General features: G+C 40.8%; 15 non-coding genes across 15 annotated transcripts; all 15 read left to right on the forward strand.

Moving 5' to 3' along the window:
* Window positions 1-851: 851 nt before the first annotated feature.
* On the forward strand, window positions 852-925 carry trnan-guu (transfer RNA asparagine (anticodon GUU)). Its single transcript has one exon. It is a non-coding gene; the product is annotated as a tRNA-Asn (tRNA).
* Window positions 926-2,020: 1,095 nt separating this feature from the next.
* Window positions 2,021-2,094, forward strand: trnan-guu (transfer RNA asparagine (anticodon GUU)). The gene has a single exon. It is a non-coding gene; the product is annotated as a tRNA-Asn (tRNA).
* Window positions 2,095-3,189: 1,095 nt separating this feature from the next.
* Window positions 3,190-3,263, forward strand: trnan-guu (transfer RNA asparagine (anticodon GUU)). The gene has a single exon. It is a non-coding gene; the product is annotated as a tRNA-Asn (tRNA).
* A 1,096-nt stretch (window positions 3,264-4,359) lies between these two features.
* Window positions 4,360-4,433, forward strand: trnan-guu (transfer RNA asparagine (anticodon GUU)). Its single transcript has one exon. It is a non-coding gene; the product is annotated as a tRNA-Asn (tRNA).
* A 1,095-nt stretch (window positions 4,434-5,528) lies between these two features.
* On the forward strand, window positions 5,529-5,602 carry trnan-guu (transfer RNA asparagine (anticodon GUU)). Its single transcript has one exon. It is a non-coding gene; the product is annotated as a tRNA-Asn (tRNA).
* A 1,095-nt stretch (window positions 5,603-6,697) lies between these two features.
* Window positions 6,698-6,771, forward strand: trnan-guu (transfer RNA asparagine (anticodon GUU)). Its single transcript has one exon. It is a non-coding gene; the product is annotated as a tRNA-Asn (tRNA).
* A 1,095-nt stretch (window positions 6,772-7,866) lies between these two features.
* Window positions 7,867-7,940, forward strand: trnan-guu (transfer RNA asparagine (anticodon GUU)). Its single transcript has one exon. It is a non-coding gene; the product is annotated as a tRNA-Asn (tRNA).
* Window positions 7,941-9,035: 1,095 nt separating this feature from the next.
* On the forward strand, window positions 9,036-9,109 carry trnan-guu (transfer RNA asparagine (anticodon GUU)). The gene has a single exon. It is a non-coding gene; the product is annotated as a tRNA-Asn (tRNA).
* A 1,095-nt stretch (window positions 9,110-10,204) lies between these two features.
* Window positions 10,205-10,278, forward strand: trnan-guu (transfer RNA asparagine (anticodon GUU)). The gene has a single exon. It is a non-coding gene; the product is annotated as a tRNA-Asn (tRNA).
* A 1,095-nt stretch (window positions 10,279-11,373) lies between these two features.
* Window positions 11,374-11,447, forward strand: trnan-guu (transfer RNA asparagine (anticodon GUU)). The gene has a single exon. It is a non-coding gene; the product is annotated as a tRNA-Asn (tRNA).
* A 1,095-nt stretch (window positions 11,448-12,542) lies between these two features.
* On the forward strand, window positions 12,543-12,616 carry trnan-guu (transfer RNA asparagine (anticodon GUU)). The gene has a single exon. It is a non-coding gene; the product is annotated as a tRNA-Asn (tRNA).
* A 1,095-nt stretch (window positions 12,617-13,711) lies between these two features.
* On the forward strand, window positions 13,712-13,785 carry trnan-guu (transfer RNA asparagine (anticodon GUU)). The gene has a single exon. It is a non-coding gene; the product is annotated as a tRNA-Asn (tRNA).
* A 1,095-nt stretch (window positions 13,786-14,880) lies between these two features.
* Window positions 14,881-14,954, forward strand: trnan-guu (transfer RNA asparagine (anticodon GUU)). Its single transcript has one exon. It is a non-coding gene; the product is annotated as a tRNA-Asn (tRNA).
* A 1,095-nt stretch (window positions 14,955-16,049) lies between these two features.
* trnan-guu (transfer RNA asparagine (anticodon GUU)) lies at window positions 16,050-16,123 on the forward strand. Its single transcript has one exon. It is a non-coding gene; the product is annotated as a tRNA-Asn (tRNA).
* Window positions 16,124-17,218: 1,095 nt separating this feature from the next.
* trnan-guu (transfer RNA asparagine (anticodon GUU)) lies at window positions 17,219-17,292 on the forward strand. The gene has a single exon. It is a non-coding gene; the product is annotated as a tRNA-Asn (tRNA).
* The last annotated feature ends 862 nt before the right edge of the window (window positions 17,293-18,154 follow it).

Consider the following 18,154-nt stretch of genomic DNA (forward strand, 5'->3'; position numbering starts at 1 on the left):
GAGGGTCAGTATAACCACAAGTCTCTGTGGTGCAATTTGTTGGCGCGTTAGACTGTTAATTTAAAAGTTGGTGATTTGAGCCCACCCAGGGATGCTGTCTTTCTATTTCTAGTGATATGGAAGACCTTCCTGGCCTTACAGTAAGCTTGCTTTTGACCTGCTGTGTTTCCTGTTGTAACATGTGATTGGTGTGTTGTTGAACATGAAAGATGACAAGTTACTATACCTACTGGTAAAATGGCTGTCAATGGTCTCTGATCTTCTGTTACTCAATAGCTTGATCATTCTGTGTTCTCCAAGGAACATATCATTTATTCTTATTAATCTGGCAGGTATGACAGCGTAAATGATGTCAATCTGGTATGAAAAAACATATTATTTATATTTATCTCGCGAGAAGGACAATGTTGGTCCAGTGTGTTTGTGTGTAAATGTATGCCTATACGCCATGAAAGTGACTAGCCACTTCATCATTCTTCCGGAGTCAGTCCCCTAATTATTTTTGAATGGGCTTGGCGATTATATATTACATTTGTGAAAATGCAGTTGTTTAAAATATATATTTATCATAATATATTTGTGATTGTGGCTGAATTTACTCCTGCCAGATGCCTTTTAATATAATGTTGCGCTGACGAACATTGCGCTACATCTTTGCCCTTTTAAGGCCATTCAAAAAGCTAACAAACATTAGAAAACTACAGGGCTACTTCCTTGAAAATGTTGCTGCACTTTCGATGCACGTTAACACAACCATTGGAACAAAGTGTTGTTGTTTCGTAAACTCCATGTTCAGTTGGATGAGAGCACAAATGGCCAGCGATCTAGCGTCAGTATTAAATACACCACAAGTCTCTGTGGCGCAATTGGTTAGCGCGTTAGACTGTTAATCTAAAGGTTGGTGGTTCGAGCCCACCCAGGGACGACAGTTTTCAGTTTGTTGTGCTCCATGATGTCGATGTGACTACCTGTTATGAGATTCCTGTTAAATTGCCGTGCTGAGGGTCAATGCCAACACAAGCCTCTCTCGTGCAATCAGTTAGCGTGTTTGACTGTCAATCTAAAGGTTGGTGCTTTGACACCACCCAGGGATGACATTTTTCAGATTGTGGAGATGTGAACTGACCCTTCCTGACTTGGCGTGAGCTTCCATGAGACTTTGGCCTGCTGAGGGTCAGTATAACCACAAGTCTCTGTGGTGCAATTTGTTGGCGCGTTAGACTGTTAATTTAAAAGTTGGTGATTTGAGCCCACCCAGGGATGCTGTCTTTCTATTTCTAGTGATATGGAAGACCTTCCTGGCCTTACAGTAAGCTTGCTTTTGACCTGCTGTGTTTCCTGTTGTAACATGTGATTGGTGTGTTGTTGAACATGAAAGATGACAAGTTACTATACCTACTGGTAAAATGGCTGTCAATGGTCTCTGATCTTCTGTTACTCAATAGCTTGATCATTCTGTGTTCTCCAAGGAACATATCATTTATTCTTATTAATCTGGCTAGTATGACAACGTAAATGATGTCAATCTGGTATGAAAAAACATATTATTTATATTTATCTCGCGAGAAGGACAATGTTGGTCCAGTGTGTTTGTGTGTAAATGTATGCCTATACGCCATGAAAGTGACTAGCCACTTCATCATTCTTCCGGAGTCAGTCCCCTAATTATTTTTGAATGGGCTTGGCGATTATATATTACATTTGTGAAAATGCAGTTGTTTAAAATATATATTTATCATAATATATTTGTGATTGTGGCTGAATTTACTCCTGCCAGATGCCTTTTAATATAATGTTGCGCTGACGAACATTGCGCTACATCTTTGCCCTTTTAAGGCCATTCAAAAAGCTAACAAACATTAGAAAACTACAGGGCTACTTCCTTGAAAATGTTGCTGCACTTTCGATGCACGTTAACACAACCATTGGAACAAAGTGTTGTTGTTTCGTAAACTCCATGTTCAGTTGGATGAGAGCACAAATGGCCAGCGATCTAGCGTCAGTATTAAATACACCACAAGTCTCTGTGGCGCAATTGGTTAGCGCGTTAGACTGTTAATCTAAAGGTTGGTGGTTCGAGCCCACCCAGGGACGACAGTTTTCAGTTTGTTGTGCTCCATGATGTCGATGTGACTACCTGTTATGAGATTCCTGTTAAATTGCCGTGCTGAGGGTCAATGCCAACACAAGCCTCTCTCGTGCAATCAGTTAGCGTGTTTGACTGTCAATCTAAAGGTTGGTGCTTTGACACCACCCAGGGATGACATTTTTCAGATTGTGGAGATGTGAACTGACCCTTCCTGACTTGGCGTGAGCTTCCATGAGACTTTGGCCTGCTGAGGGTCAGTATAACCACAAGTCTCTGTGGTGCAATTTGTTGGCGCGTTAGACTGTTAATTTAAAAGTTGGTGATTTGAGCCCACCCAGGGATGCTGTCTTTCTATTTCTAGTGATATGGAAGACCTTCCTGGCCTTACAGTAAGCTTGCTTTTGACCTGCTGTGTTTCCTGTTGTAACATGTGATTGGTGTGTTGTTGAACATGAAAGATGACAAGTTACTATACCTACTGGTAAAATGGCTGTCAATGGTCTCTGATCTTCTGTTACTCAATAGCTTGATCATTCTGTGTTCTCCAAGGAACATATCATTTATTCTTATTAATCTGGCTAGTATGACAACGTAAATGATGTCAATCTGGTATGAAAAAACATATTATTTATATTTATCTCGCGAGAAGGACAATGTTGGTCCAGTGTGTTTGTGTGTAAATGTATGCCTATACGCCATGAAAGTGACTAGCCACTTCATCATTCTTCCGGAGTCAGTCCCCTAATTATTTTTGAATGGGCTTGGCGATTATATATTACATTTGTGAAAATGCAGTTGTTTAAAATATATATTTATCATAATATATTTGTGATTGTGGCTGAATTTACTCCTGCCAGATGCCTTTTAATATAATGTTGCGCTGACGAACATTGCGCTACATCTTTGCCCTTTTAAGGCCATTCAAAAAGCTAACAAACATTAGAAAACTACAGGGCTACTTCCTTGAAAATGTTGCTGCACTTTCGATGCACGTTAACACAACCATTGGAACAAAGTGTTGTTGTTTCGTAAACTCCATGTTCAGTTGGATGAGAGCACAAATGGCCAGCGATCTAGCGTCAGTATTAAATACACCACAAGTCTCTGTGGCGCAATTGGTTAGCGCGTTAGACTGTTAATCTAAAGGTTGGTGGTTCGAGCCCACCCAGGGACGACAGTTTTCAGTTTGTTGTGCTCCATGATGTCGATGTGACTACCTGTTATGAGATTCCTGTTAAATTGCCGTGCTGAGGGTCAATGCCAACACAAGCCTCTCTCGTGCAATCAGTTAGCGTGTTTGACTGTCAATCTAAAGGTTGGTGCTTTGACACCACCCAGGGATGACATTTTTCAGATTGTGGAGATGTGAACTGACCCTTCCTGACTTGGCGTGAGCTTCCATGAGACTTTGGCCTGCTGAGGGTCAGTATAACCACAAGTCTCTGTGGTGCAATTTGTTGGCGCGTTAGACTGTTAATTTAAAAGTTGGTGATTTGAGCCCACCCAGGGATGCTGTCTTTCTATTTCTAGTGATATGGAAGACCTTCCTGGCCTTACAGTAAGCTTGCTTTTGACCTGCTGTGTTTCCTGTTGTAACATGTGATTGGTGTGTTGTTGAACATGAAAGATGACAAGTTACTATACCTACTGGTAAAATGGCTGTCAATGGTCTCTGATCTTCTGTTACTCAATAGCTTGATCATTCTGTGTTCTCCAAGGAACATATCATTTATTCTTATTAATCTGGCTAGGTATGACAACGTAAATGATGTCAATCTGGTATGAAAAAACATATTATTTATATTTATCTCGCGAGAAGGACAATGTTGGTCCAGTGTGTTTGTGTGTAAATGTATGCCTATACGCCATGAAAGTGACTAGCCACTTCATCATTCTTCCGGAGTCAGTCCCCTAATTATTTTTGAATGGGCTTGGCGATTATATATTACATTTGTGAAAATGCAGTTGTTTAAAATATATATTTATCATAATATATTTGTGATTGTGGCTGAATTTACTCCTGCCAGATGCCTTTTAATATAATGTTGCGCTGACGAACATTGCGCTACATCTTTGCCCTTTTAAGGCCATTCAAAAAGCTAACAAACATTAGAAAACTACAGGGCTACTTCCTTGAAAATGTTGCTGCACTTTCGATGCACGTTAACACAACCATTGGAACAAAGTGTTGTTGTTTCGTAAACTCCATGTTCAGTTGGATGAGAGCACAAATGGCCAGCGATCTAGCGTCAGTATTAAATACACCACAAGTCTCTGTGGCGCAATTGGTTAGCGCGTTAGACTGTTAATCTAAAGGTTGGTGGTTCGAGCCCACCCAGGGACGACAGTTTTCAGTTTGTTGTGCTCCATGATGTCGATGTGACTACCTGTTATGAGATTCCTGTTAAATTGCCGTGCTGAGGGTCAATGCCAACACAAGCCTCTCTCGTGCAATCAGTTAGCGTGTTTGACTGTCAATCTAAAGGTTGGTGCTTTGACACCACCCAGGGATGACATTTTTCAGATTGTGGAGATGTGAACTGACCCTTCCTGACTTGGCGTGAGCTTCCATGAGACTTTGGCCTGCTGAGGGTCAGTATAACCACAAGTCTCTGTGGTGCAATTTGTTGGCGCGTTAGACTGTTAATTTAAAAGTTGGTGATTTGAGCCCACCCAGGGATGCTGTCTTTCTATTTCTAGTGATATGGAAGACCTTCCTGGCCTTACAGTAAGCTTGCTTTTGACCTGCTGTGTTTCCTGTTGTAACATGTGATTGGTGTGTTGTTGAACATGAAAGATGACAAGTTACTATACCTACTGGTAAAATGGCTGTCAATGGTCTCTGATCTTCTGTTACTCAATAGCTTGATCATTCTGTGTTCTCCAAGGAACATATCATTTATTCTTATTAATCTGGCTAGTATGACAACGTAAATGATGTCAATCTGGTATGAAAAAACATATTATTTATATTTATCTCGCGAGAAGGACAATGTTGGTCCAGTGTGTTTGTGTGTAAATGTATGCCTATACGCCATGAAAGTGACTAGCCACTTCATCATTCTTCCGGAGTCAGTCCCCTAATTATTTTTGAATGGGCTTGGCGATTATATATTACATTTGTGAAAATGCAGTTGTTTAAAATATATATTTATCATAATATATTTGTGATTGTGGCTGAATTTACTCCTGCCAGATGCCTTTTAATATAATGTTGCGCTGACGAACATTGCGCTACATCTTTGCCCTTTTAAGGCCATTCAAAAAGCTAACAAACATTAGAAAACTACAGGGCTACTTCCTTGAAAATGTTGCTGCACTTTCGATGCACGTTAACACAACCATTGGAACAAAGTGTTGTTGTTTCGTAAACTCCATGTTCAGTTGGATGAGAGCACAAATGGCCAGCGATCTAGCGTCAGTATTAAATACACCACAAGTCTCTGTGGCGCAATTGGTTAGCGCGTTAGACTGTTAATCTAAAGGTTGGTGGTTCGAGCCCACCCAGGGACGACAGTTTTCAGTTTGTTGTGCTCCATGATGTCGATGTGACTACCTGTTATGAGATTCCTGTTAAATTGCCGTGCTGAGGGTCAATGCCAACACAAGCCTCTCTCGTGCAATCAGTTAGCGTGTTTGACTGTCAATCTAAAGGTTGGTGCTTTGACACCACCCAGGGATGACATTTTTCAGATTGTGGAGATGTGAACTGACCCTTCCTGACTTGGCGTGAGCTTCCATGAGACTTTGGCCTGCTGAGGGTCAGTATAACCACAAGTCTCTGTGGTGCAATTTGTTGGCGCGTTAGACTGTTAATTTAAAAGTTGGTGATTTGAGCCCACCCAGGGATGCTGTCTTTCTATTTCTAGTGATATGGAAGACCTTCCTGGCCTTACAGTAAGCTTGCTTTTGACCTGCTGTGTTTCCTGTTGTAACATGTGATTGGTGTGTTGTTGAACATGAAAGATGACAAGTTACTATACCTACTGGTAAAATGGCTGTCAATGGTCTCTGATCTTCTGTTACTCAATAGCTTGATCATTCTGTGTTCTCCAAGGAACATATCATTTATTCTTATTAATCTGGCTAGTATGACAACGTAAATGATGTCAATCTGGTATGAAAAAACATATTATTTATATTTATCTCGCGAGAAGGACAATGTTGGTCCAGTGTGTTTGTGTGTAAATGTATGCCTATACGCCATGAAAGTGACTAGCCACTTCATCATTCTTCCGGAGTCAGTCCCCTAATTATTTTTGAATGGGCTTGGCGATTATATATTACATTTGTGAAAATGCAGTTGTTTAAAATATATATTTATCATAATATATTTGTGATTGTGGCTGAATTTACTCCTGCCAGATGCCTTTTAATATAATGTTGCGCTGACGAACATTGCGCTACATCTTTGCCCTTTTAAGGCCATTCAAAAAGCTAACAAACATTAGAAAACTACAGGGCTACTTCCTTGAAAATGTTGCTGCACTTTCGATGCACGTTAACACAACCATTGGAACAAAGTGTTGTTGTTTCGTAAACTCCATGTTCAGTTGGATGAGAGCACAAATGGCCAGCGATCTAGCGTCAGTATTAAATACACCACAAGTCTCTGTGGCGCAATTGGTTAGCGCGTTAGACTGTTAATCTAAAGGTTGGTGGTTCGAGCCCACCCAGGGACGACAGTTTTCAGTTTGTTGTGCTCCATGATGTCGATGTGACTACCTGTTATGAGATTCCTGTTAAATTGCCGTGCTGAGGGTCAATGCCAACACAAGCCTCTCTCGTGCAATCAGTTAGCGTGTTTGACTGTCAATCTAAAGGTTGGTGCTTTGACACCACCCAGGGATGACATTTTTCAGATTGTGGAGATGTGAACTGACCCTTCCTGACTTGGCGTGAGCTTCCATGAGACTTTGGCCTGCTGAGGGTCAGTATAACCACAAGTCTCTGTGGTGCAATTTGTTGGCGCGTTAGACTGTTAATTTAAAAGTTGGTGATTTGAGCCCACCCAGGGATGCTGTCTTTCTATTTCTAGTGATATGGAAGACCTTCCTGGCCTTACAGTAAGCTTGCTTTTGACCTGCTGTGTTTCCTGTTGTAACATGTGATTGGTGTGTTGTTGAACATGAAAGATGACAAGTTACTATACCTACTGGTAAAATGGCTGTCAATGGTCTCTGATCTTCTGTTACTCAATAGCTTGATCATTCTGTGTTCTCCAAGGAACATATCATTTATTCTTATTAATCTGGCTAGTATGACAACGTAAATGATGTCAATCTGGTATGAAAAAACATATTATTTATATTTATCTCGCGAGAAGGACAATGTTGGTCCAGTGTGTTTGTGTGTAAATGTATGCCTATACGCCATGAAAGTGACTAGCCACTTCATCATTCTTCCGGAGTCAGTCCCCTAATTATTTTTGAATGGGCTTGGCGATTATATATTACATTTGTGAAAATGCAGTTGTTTAAAATATATATTTATCATAATATATTTGTGATTGTGGCTGAATTTACTCCTGCCAGATGCCTTTTAATATAATGTTGCGCTGACGAACATTGCGCTACATCTTTGCCCTTTTAAGGCCATTCAAAAAGCTAACAAACATTAGAAAACTACAGGGCTACTTCCTTGAAAATGTTGCTGCACTTTCGATGCACGTTAACACAACCATTGGAACAAAGTGTTGTTGTTTCGTAAACTCCATGTTCAGTTGGATGAGAGCACAAATGGCCAGCGATCTAGCGTCAGTATTAAATACACCACAAGTCTCTGTGGCGCAATTGGTTAGCGCGTTAGACTGTTAATCTAAAGGTTGGTGGTTCGAGCCCACCCAGGGACGACAGTTTTCAGTTTGTTGTGCTCCATGATGTCGATGTGACTACCTGTTATGAGATTCCTGTTAAATTGCCGTGCTGAGGGTCAATGCCAACACAAGCCTCTCTCGTGCAATCAGTTAGCGTGTTTGACTGTCAATCTAAAGGTTGGTGCTTTGACACCACCCAGGGATGACATTTTTCAGATTGTGGAGATGTGAACTGACCCTTCCTGACTTGGCGTGAGCTTCCATGAGACTTTGGCCTGCTGAGGGTCAGTATAACCACAAGTCTCTGTGGTGCAATTTGTTGGCGCGTTAGACTGTTAATTTAAAAGTTGGTGATTTGAGCCCACCCAGGGATGCTGTCTTTCTATTTCTAGTGATATGGAAGACCTTCCTGGCCTTACAGTAAGCTTGCTTTTGACCTGCTGTGTTTCCTGTTGTAACATGTGATTGGTGTGTTGTTGAACATGAAAGATGACAAGTTACTATACCTACTGGTAAAATGGCTGTCAATGGTCTCTGATCTTCTGTTACTCAATAGCTTGATCATTCTGTGTTCTCCAAGGAACATATCATTTATTCTTATTAATCTGGCTAGTATGACAACGTAAATGATGTCAATCTGGTATGAAAAAACATATTATTTATATTTATCTCGCGAGAAGGACAATGTTGGTCCAGTGTGTTTGTGTGTAAATGTATGCCTATACGCCATGAAAGTGACTAGCCACTTCATCATTCTTCCGGAGTCAGTCCCCTAATTATTTTTGAATGGGCTTGGCGATTATATATTACATTTGTGAAAATGCAGTTGTTTAAAATATATATTTATCATAATATATTTGTGATTGTGGCTGAATTTACTCCTGCCAGATGCCTTTTAATATAATGTTGCGCTGACGAACATTGCGCTACATCTTTGCCCTTTTAAGGCCATTCAAAAAGCTAACAAACATTAGAAAACTACAGGGCTACTTCCTTGAAAATGTTGCTGCACTTTCGATGCACGTTAACACAACCATTGGAACAAAGTGTTGTTGTTTCGTAAACTCCATGTTCAGTTGGATGAGAGCACAAATGGCCAGCGATCTAGCGTCAGTATTAAATACACCACAAGTCTCTGTGGCGCAATTGGTTAGCGCGTTAGACTGTTAATCTAAAGGTTGGTGGTTCGAGCCCACCCAGGGACGACAGTTTTCAGTTTGTTGTGCTCCATGATGTCGATGTGACTACCTGTTATGAGATTCCTGTTAAATTGCCGTGCTGAGGGTCAATGCCAACACAAGCCTCTCTCGTGCAATCAGTTAGCGTGTTTGACTGTCAATCTAAAGGTTGGTGCTTTGACACCACCCAGGGATGACATTTTTCAGATTGTGGAGATGTGAACTGACCCTTCCTGACTTGGCGTGAGCTTCCATGAGACTTTGGCCTGCTGAGGGTCAGTATAACCACAAGTCTCTGTGGTGCAATTTGTTGGCGCGTTAGACTGTTAATTTAAAAGTTGGTGATTTGAGCCCACCCAGGGATGCTGTCTTTCTATTTCTAGTGATATGGAAGACCTTCCTGGCCTTACAGTAAGCTTGCTTTTGACCTGCTGTGTTTCCTGTTGTAACATGTGATTGGTGTGTTGTTGAACATGAAAGATGACAAGTTACTATACCTACTGGTAAAATGGCTGTCAATGGTCTCTGATCTTCTGTTACTCAATAGCTTGATCATTCTGTGTTCTCCAAGGAACATATCATTTATTCTTATTAATCTGGCTAGTATGACAACGTAAATGATGTCAATCTGGTATGAAAAAACATATTATTTATATTTATCTCGCGAGAAGGACAATGTTGGTCCAGTGTGTTTGTGTGTAAATGTATGCCTATACGCCATGAAAGTGACTAGCCACTTCATCATTCTTCCGGAGTCAGTCCCCTAATTATTTTTGAATGGGCTTGGCGATTATATATTACATTTGTGAAAATGCAGTTGTTTAAAATATATATTTATCATAATATATTTGTGATTGTGGCTGAATTTACTCCTGCCAGATGCCTTTTAATATAATGTTGCGCTGACGAACATTGCGCTACATCTTTGCCCTTTTAAGGCCATTCAAAAAGCTAACAAACATTAGAAAACTACAGGGCTACTTCCTTGAAAATGTTGCTGCACTTTCGATGCACGTTAACACAACCATTGGAACAAAGTGTTGTTGTTTCGTAAACTCCATGTTCAGTTGGATGAGAGCACAAATGGCCAGCGATCTAGCGTCAGTATTAAATACACCACAAGTCTCTGTGGCGCAATTGGTTAGCGCGTTAGACTGTTAATCTAAAGGTTGGTGGTTCGAGCCCACCCAGGGACGACAGTTTTCAGTTTGTTGTGCTCCATGATGTCGATGTGACTACCTGTTATGAGATTCCTGTTAAATTGCCGTGCTGAGGGTCAATGCCAACACAAGCCTCTCTCGTGCAATCAGTTAGCGTGTTTGACTGTCAATCTAAAGGTTGGTGCTTTGACACCACCCAGGGATGACATTTTTCAGATTGTGGAGATGTGAACTGACCCTTCCTGACTTGGCGTGAGCTTCCATGAGACTTTGGCCTGCTGAGGGTCAGTATAACCACAAGTCTCTGTGGTGCAATTTGTTGGCGCGTTAGACTGTTAATTTAAAAGTTGGTGATTTGAGCCCACCCAGGGATGCTGTCTTTCTATTTCTAGTGATATGGAAGACCTTCCTGGCCTTACAGTAAGCTTGCTTTTGACCTGCTGTGTTTCCTGTTGTAACATGTGATTGGTGTGTTGTTGAACATGAAAGATGACAAGTTACTATACCTACTGGTAAAATGGCTGTCAATGGTCTCTGATCTTCTGTTACTCAATAGCTTGATCATTCTGTGTTCTCCAAGGAACATATCATTTATTCTTATTAATCTGGCTAGTATGACAACGTAAATGATGTCAATCTGGTATGAAAAAACATATTATTTATATTTATCTCGCGAGAAGGACAATGTTGGTCCAGTGTGTTTGTGTGTAAATGTATGCCTATACGCCATGAAAGTGACTAGCCACTTCATCATTCTTCCGGAGTCAGTCCCCTAATTATTTTTGAATGGGCTTGGCGATTATATATTACATTTGTGAAAATGCAGTTGTTTAAAATATATATTTATCATAATATATTTGTGATTGTGGCTGAATTTACTCCTGCCAGATGCCTTTTAATATAATGTTGCGCTGACGAACATTGCGCTACATCTTTGCCCTTTTAAGGCCATTCAAAAAGCTAACAAACATTAGAAAACTACAGGGCTACTTCCTTGAAAATGTTGCTGCACTTTCGATGCACGTTAACACAACCATTGGAACAAAGTGTTGTTGTTTCGTAAACTCCATGTTCAGTTGGATGAGAGCACAAATGGCCAGCGATCTAGCGTCAGTATTAAATACACCACAAGTCTCTGTGGCGCAATTGGTTAGCGCGTTAGACTGTTAATCTAAAGGTTGGTGGTTCGAGCCCACCCAGGGACGACAGTTTTCAGTTTGTTGTGCTCCATGATGTCGATGTGACTACCTGTTATGAGATTCCTGTTAAATTGCCGTGCTGAGGGTCAATGCCAACACAAGCCTCTCTCGTGCAATCAGTTAGCGTGTTTGACTGTCAATCTAAAGGTTGGTGCTTTGACACCACCCAGGGATGACATTTTTCAGATTGTGGAGATGTGAACTGACCCTTCCTGACTTGGCGTGAGCTTCCATGAGACTTTGGCCTGCTGAGGGTCAGTATAACCACAAGTCTCTGTGGTGCAATTTGTTGGCGCGTTAGACTGTTAATTTAAAAGTTGGTGATTTGAGCCCACCCAGGGATGCTGTCTTTCTATTTCTAGTGATATGGAAGACCTTCCTGGCCTTACAGTAAGCTTGCTTTTGACCTGCTGTGTTTCCTGTTGTAACATGTGATTGGTGTGTTGTTGAACATGAAAGATGACAAGTTACTATACCTACTGGTAAAATGGCTGTCAATGGTCTCTGATCTTCTGTTACTCAATAGCTTGATCATTCTGTGTTCTCCAAGGAACATATAATTTATTCTTATTAATCTGGCTAGTATGACAACGTAAATGATGTCAATCTGGTATGAAAAAACATATTATTTATATTTATCTCGCGAGAAGGACAATGTTGGTCCAGTGTGTTTGTGTGTAAATGTATGCCTATACGCCATGAAAGTGACTAGCCACTTCATCATTCTTCCGGAGTCAGTCCCCTAATTATTTTTGAATGGGCTTGGCGATTATATATTACATTTGTGAAAATGCAGTTGTTTAAAATATATATTTATCATAATATATTTGTGATTGTGGCTGAATTTACTCCTGCCAGATGCCTTTTAATATAATGTTGCGCTGACGAACATTGCGCTACATCTTTGCCCTTTTAAGGCCATTCAAAAAGCTAACAAACATTAGAAAACTACAGGGCTACTTCCTTGAAAATGTTGCTGCACTTTCGATGCACGTTAACACAACCATTGGAACAAAGTGTTGTTGTTTCGTAAACTCCATGTTCAGTTGGATGAGAGCACAAATGGCCAGCGATCTAGCGTCAGTATTAAATACACCACAAGTCTCTGTGGCGCAATTGGTTAGCGCGTTAGACTGTTAATCTAAAGGTTGGTGGTTCGAGCCCACCCAGGGACGACAGTTTTCAGTTTGTTGTGCTCCATGATGTCGATGTGACTACCTGTTATGAGATTCCTGTTAAATTGCCGTGCTGAGGGTCAATGCCAACACAAGCCTCTCTCGTGCAATCAGTTAGCGTGTTTGACTGTCAATCTAAAGGTTGGTGCTTTGACACCACCCAGGGATGACATTTTTCAGATTGTGGAGATGTGAACTGACCCTTCCTGACTTGGCGTGAGCTTCCATGAGACTTTGGCCTGCTGAGGGTCAGTATAACCACAAGTCTCTGTGGTGCAATTTGTTGGCGCGTTAGACTGTTAATTTAAAAGTTGGTGATTTGAGCCCACCCAGGGATGCTGTCTTTCTATTTCTAGTGATATGGAAGACCTTCCTGGCCTTACAGTAAGCTTGCTTTTGACCTGCTGTGTTTCCTGTTGTAACATGTGATTGGTGTGTTGTTGAACATGAAAGATGACAAGTTACTATACCTACTGGTAAAATGGCTGTCAATGGTCTCTGATCTTCTGTTACTCAATAGCTTGATCATTCTGTGTTCTCCAAGGAACATATCATTTATTCTTATTAATCTGGCTAGTATGACAACGTAAATGATGTCAATCTGGTATGAAAAAACATATTATTTATATTTATCTCGCGAGAAGGACAATGTTGGTCCAGTGTGTTTGTGTGTAAATGTATGCCTATACGCCATGAAAGTGACTAGCCACTTCATCATTCTTCCGGAGTCAGTCCCCTAATTATTTTTGAATGGGCTTGGCGATTATATATTACATTTGTGAAAATGCAGTTGTTTAAAATATATATTTATCATAATATATTTGTGATTGTGGCTGAATTTACTCCTGCCAGATGCCTTTTAATATAATGTTGCGCTGACGAACATTGCGCTACATCTTTGCCCTTTTAAGGCCATTCAAAAAGCTAACAAACATTAGAAAACTACAGGGCTACTTCCTTGAAAATGTTGCTGCACTTTCGATGCACGTTAACACAACCATTGGAACAAAGTGTTGTTGTTTCGTAAACTCCATGTTCAGTTGGATGAGAGCACAAATGGCCAGCGATCTAGCGTCAGTATTAAATACACCACAAGTCTCTGTGGCGCAATTGGTTAGCGCGTTAGACTGTTAATCTAAAGGTTGGTGGTTCGAGCCCACCCAGGGACGACAGTTTTCAGTTTGTTGTGCTCCATGATGTCGATGTGACTACCTGTTATGAGATTCCTGTTAAATTGCCGTGCTGAGGGTCAATGCCAACACAAGCCTCTCTCGTGCAATCAGTTAGCGTGTTTGACTGTCAATCTAAAGGTTGGTGCTTTGACACCACCCAGGGATGACATTTTTCAGATTGTGGAGATGTGAACTGACCCTTCCTGACTTGGCGTGAGCTTCCATGAGACTTTGGCCTGCTGAGGGTCAGTATAACCACAAGTCTCTGTGGTGCAATTTGTTGGCGCGTTAGACTGTTAATTTAAAAGTTGGTGATTTGAGCCCACCCAGGGATGCTGTCTTTCTATTTCTAGTGATATGGAAGACCTTCCTGGCCTTACAGTAAGCTTGCTTTTGACCTGCTGTGTTTCCTGTTGTAACATGTGATTGGTGTGTTGTTGAACATGAAAGATGACAAGTTACTATACCTACTGGTAAAATGGCTGTCAATGGTCTCTGATCTTCTGTTACTCAATAGCTTGATCATTCTGTGTTCTCCAAGGAACATATCATTTATTCTTATTAATCTGGCTAGTATGACAACGTAAATGATGTCAATCTGGTATGAAAAAACATATTATTTATATTTATCTCGCGAGAAGGACAATGTTGGTCCAGTGTGTTTGTGTGTAAATGTATGCCTATACGCCATGAAAGTGACTAGCCACTTCATCATTCTTCCGGAGTCAGTCCCCTAATTATTTTTGAATGGGCTTGGCGATTATATATTACATTTGTGAAAATGCAGTTGTTTAAAATATATATTTATCATAATATATTTGTGATTGTGGCTGAATTTACTCCTGCCAGATGCCTTTTAATATAATGTTGCGCTGACGAACATTGCGCTACATCTTTGCCCTTTTAAGGCCATTCAAAAAGCTAACAAACATTAGAAAACTACAGGGCTACTTCCTTGAAAATGTTGCTGCACTTTCGATGCACGTTAACACAACCATTGGAACAAAGTGTTGTTGTTTCGTAAACTCCATGTTCAGTTGGATGAGAGCACAAATGGCCAGCGATCTAGCGTCAGTATTAAATACACCACAAGTCTCTGTGGCGCAATTGGTTAGCGCGTTAGACTGTTAATCTAAAGGTTGGTGGTTCGAGCCCACCCAGGGACGACAGTTTTCAGTTTGTTGTGCTCCATGATGTCGATGTGACTACCTGTTATGAGATTCCTGTTAAATTGCCGTGCTGAGGGTCAATGCCAACACAAGCCTCTCTCGTGCAATCAGTTAGCGTGTTTGACTGTCAATCTAAAGGTTGGTGCTTTGACACCACCCAGGGATGACATTTTTCAGATTGTGGAGATGTGAACTGACCCTTCCTGACTTGGCGTGAGCTTCCATGAGACTTTGGCCTGCTGAGGGTCAGTATAACCACAAGTCTCTGTGGTGCAATTTGTTGGCGCGTTAGACTGTTAATTTAAAAGTTGGTGATTTGAGCCCACCCAGGGATGCTGTCTTTCTATTTCTAGTGATATGGAAGACCTTCCTGGCCTTACAGTAAGCTTGCTTTTGACCTGCTGTGTTTCCTGTTGTAACATGTGATTGGTGTGTTGTTGAACATGAAAGATGACAAGTTACTATACCTACTGGTAAAATGGCTGTCAATGGTCTCTGATCTTCTGTTACTCAATAGCTTGATCATTCTGTGTTCTCCAAGGAACATATAATTTATTCTTATTAATCTGGCAGGTATGACAACGTAAATGATGTCAATCTGGTATGAAAAAACATAATATTTATATTTATCTCGCGAGAAGGACAATGTTGGTCCAGTGTGTTTGTGTGTAAATGTATGCCTATACGCCATGAAAGTGACTAGCCACTTCATCATTCTTCCGGAGTCAGTCCCCTAATTATTTTTGAATGGGCTTGGCGATTATATATTACATTTGTGAAAATGCAGTTGTTTAAAATATATATTTATCATAATATATTTGTGATTGTGGCTGAATTTACTCCTGCCAGATGCCTTTTAATATAATGTTGCGCTGACGAACATTGCGCTACATCTTTGCCCTTTTAAGGCCATTCAAAAAGCTAACAAACATTAGAAAACTACAGGGCTACTTCCTTGAAAATGTTGCTGCACTTTCGATGCACGTTAACACAACCATTGGAACAAAGTGTTGTTGTTTCGTAAACTCCATGTTCAGTTGGATGAGAGCACAAATGGCCAGCGATCTAGCGTCAGTATTAAATACACCACAAGTCTCTGTGGCGCAATTGGTTAGCGCGTTAGACTGTTAATCTAAAGGTTGGTGGTTCGAGCCCACCCAGGGACGACAGTTTTCAGTTTGTTGTGCTCCATGATGTCGATGTGACTACCTGTTATGAGATTCCTGTTAAATTGCCGTGCTGAGGGTCAATGCCAACACAAGCCTCTCTCGTGCAATCAGTTAGCGTGTTTGACTGTCAATCTAAAGGTTGGTGCTTTGACACCACCCAGGGATGACATTTTTCAGATTGTGGAGATGTGAACTGACCCTTCCTGACTTGGCGTGAGCTTCCATGAGACTTTGGCCTGCTGAGGGTCAGTATAACCACAAGTCTCTGTGGTGCAATTTGTTGGCGCGTTAGACTGTTAATTTAAAAGTTGGTGATTTGAGCCCACCCAGGGATGCTGTCTTTCTATTTCTAGTGATATGGAAGACCTTCCTGGCCTTACAGTAAGCTTGCTTTTGACCTGCTGTGTTTCCTGTTGTAACATGTGATTGGTGTGTTGTTGAACATGAAAGATGACAAGTTACTATACCTACTGGTAAAATGGCTGTCAATGGTCTCTGATCTTCTGTTACTCAATAGCTTGATCATTCTGTGTTCTCCAAGGAACATATCATTTATTCTTATTAATCTGGCTAGTATGACAACGTAAATGATGTCAATCTGGTATGAAAAAACATATTATTTATATTTATCTCGCGAGAAGGACAATGTTGGTCCAGTGTGTTTGTGTGTAAATGTATGCCTATACGCCATGAAAGTGACTAGCCACTTCATCATTCTTCCGGAGTCAGTCCCCTAATTATTTTTGAATGGGCTTGGCGATTATATATTACATTTGTGAAAATGCAGTTGTTTAAAATATATATTTATCATAATATATTTGTGATTGTGGCTGAATTTACTCCTGCCAGATGCCTTTTAATATAATGTTGCGCTGACGAACATTGCGCTACATCTTTGCCCTTTTAAGGCCATTCAAAAAGCTAACAAACATTAGAAAACTACAGGGCTACTTCCTTGAAAATGTTGCTGCACTTTCGATGCACGTTAACACAACCATTGGAACAAAGTGTTGTTGTTTCGTAAACTCCATGTTCAGTTGGATGAGAGCACAAATGGCCAGCGATCTAGCGTCAGTATTAAATACACCACAAGTCTCTGTGGCGCAATTGGTTAGCGCGTTAGACTGTTAATCTAAAGGTTGGTGGTTCGAGCCCACCCAGGGACGACAGTTTTCAGTTTGTTGTGCTCCATGATGTCGATGTGACTACCTGTTATGAGATTCCTGTTAAATTGCCGTGCTGAGGGTCAATGCCAACACAAGCCTCTCTCGTGCAATCAGTTAGCGTGTTTGACTGTCAATCTAAAGGTTGGTGCTTTGACACCACCCAGGGATGACATTTTTCAGATTGTGGAGATGTGAACTGACCCTTCCTGACTTGGCGTGAGCTTCCATGAGACTTTGGCCTGCTGAGGGTCAGTATAACCACAAGTCTCTGTGGTGCAATTTGTTGGCGCGTTAGACTGTTAATTTAAAAGTTGGTGATTTGAGCCCACCCAGGGATGCTGTCTTTCTATTTCTAGTGATATGGAAGACCTTCCTGGCCTTACAGTAAGCTTGCTTTTGACCTGCTGTGTTTCCTGTTGTAACATGTGATTGGTGTGTTGTTGAACATGAAAGATGACAAGTTACTATACCTACTGGTAAAATGGCTGTCAATGGTCTCTGATCTTCTGTTACTCAATAGCTTGATCATTCTGTGTTCTCCAAGGAACATATAATTTATTCTTATTAATCTGGCAGGTATGACAACGTAAATGATGTCAATCTGGTATGAAAAAACATAATATTTATATTTATCTCGCGAGAAGGACAATGTTGGTCCAGTGTGTTTGTGTGTAAATGTATGCCTATACGCCATGAAAGTGACTAGCCACTTCATCATTCTTCCGGAGTCAGTCCCCTAATTATTTTTGAATGGGCTTGGCGATTATATATTACATTTGTGAAAATGCAGTTGTTTAAAATATATATTTATCATAATATATTTGTGATTGTGGCTGAATTTACTCCTGCCAGATGCCTTTTA

The sequence above is a fragment of the Oncorhynchus clarkii genome, chromosome 21 (genome assembly GCF_045791955.1).
Source record: "Oncorhynchus clarkii lewisi isolate Uvic-CL-2024 chromosome 21, UVic_Ocla_1.0, whole genome shotgun sequence".
Classification (NCBI taxonomy): Eukaryota; Metazoa; Chordata; class Actinopteri; order Salmoniformes; family Salmonidae; genus Oncorhynchus; species Oncorhynchus clarkii.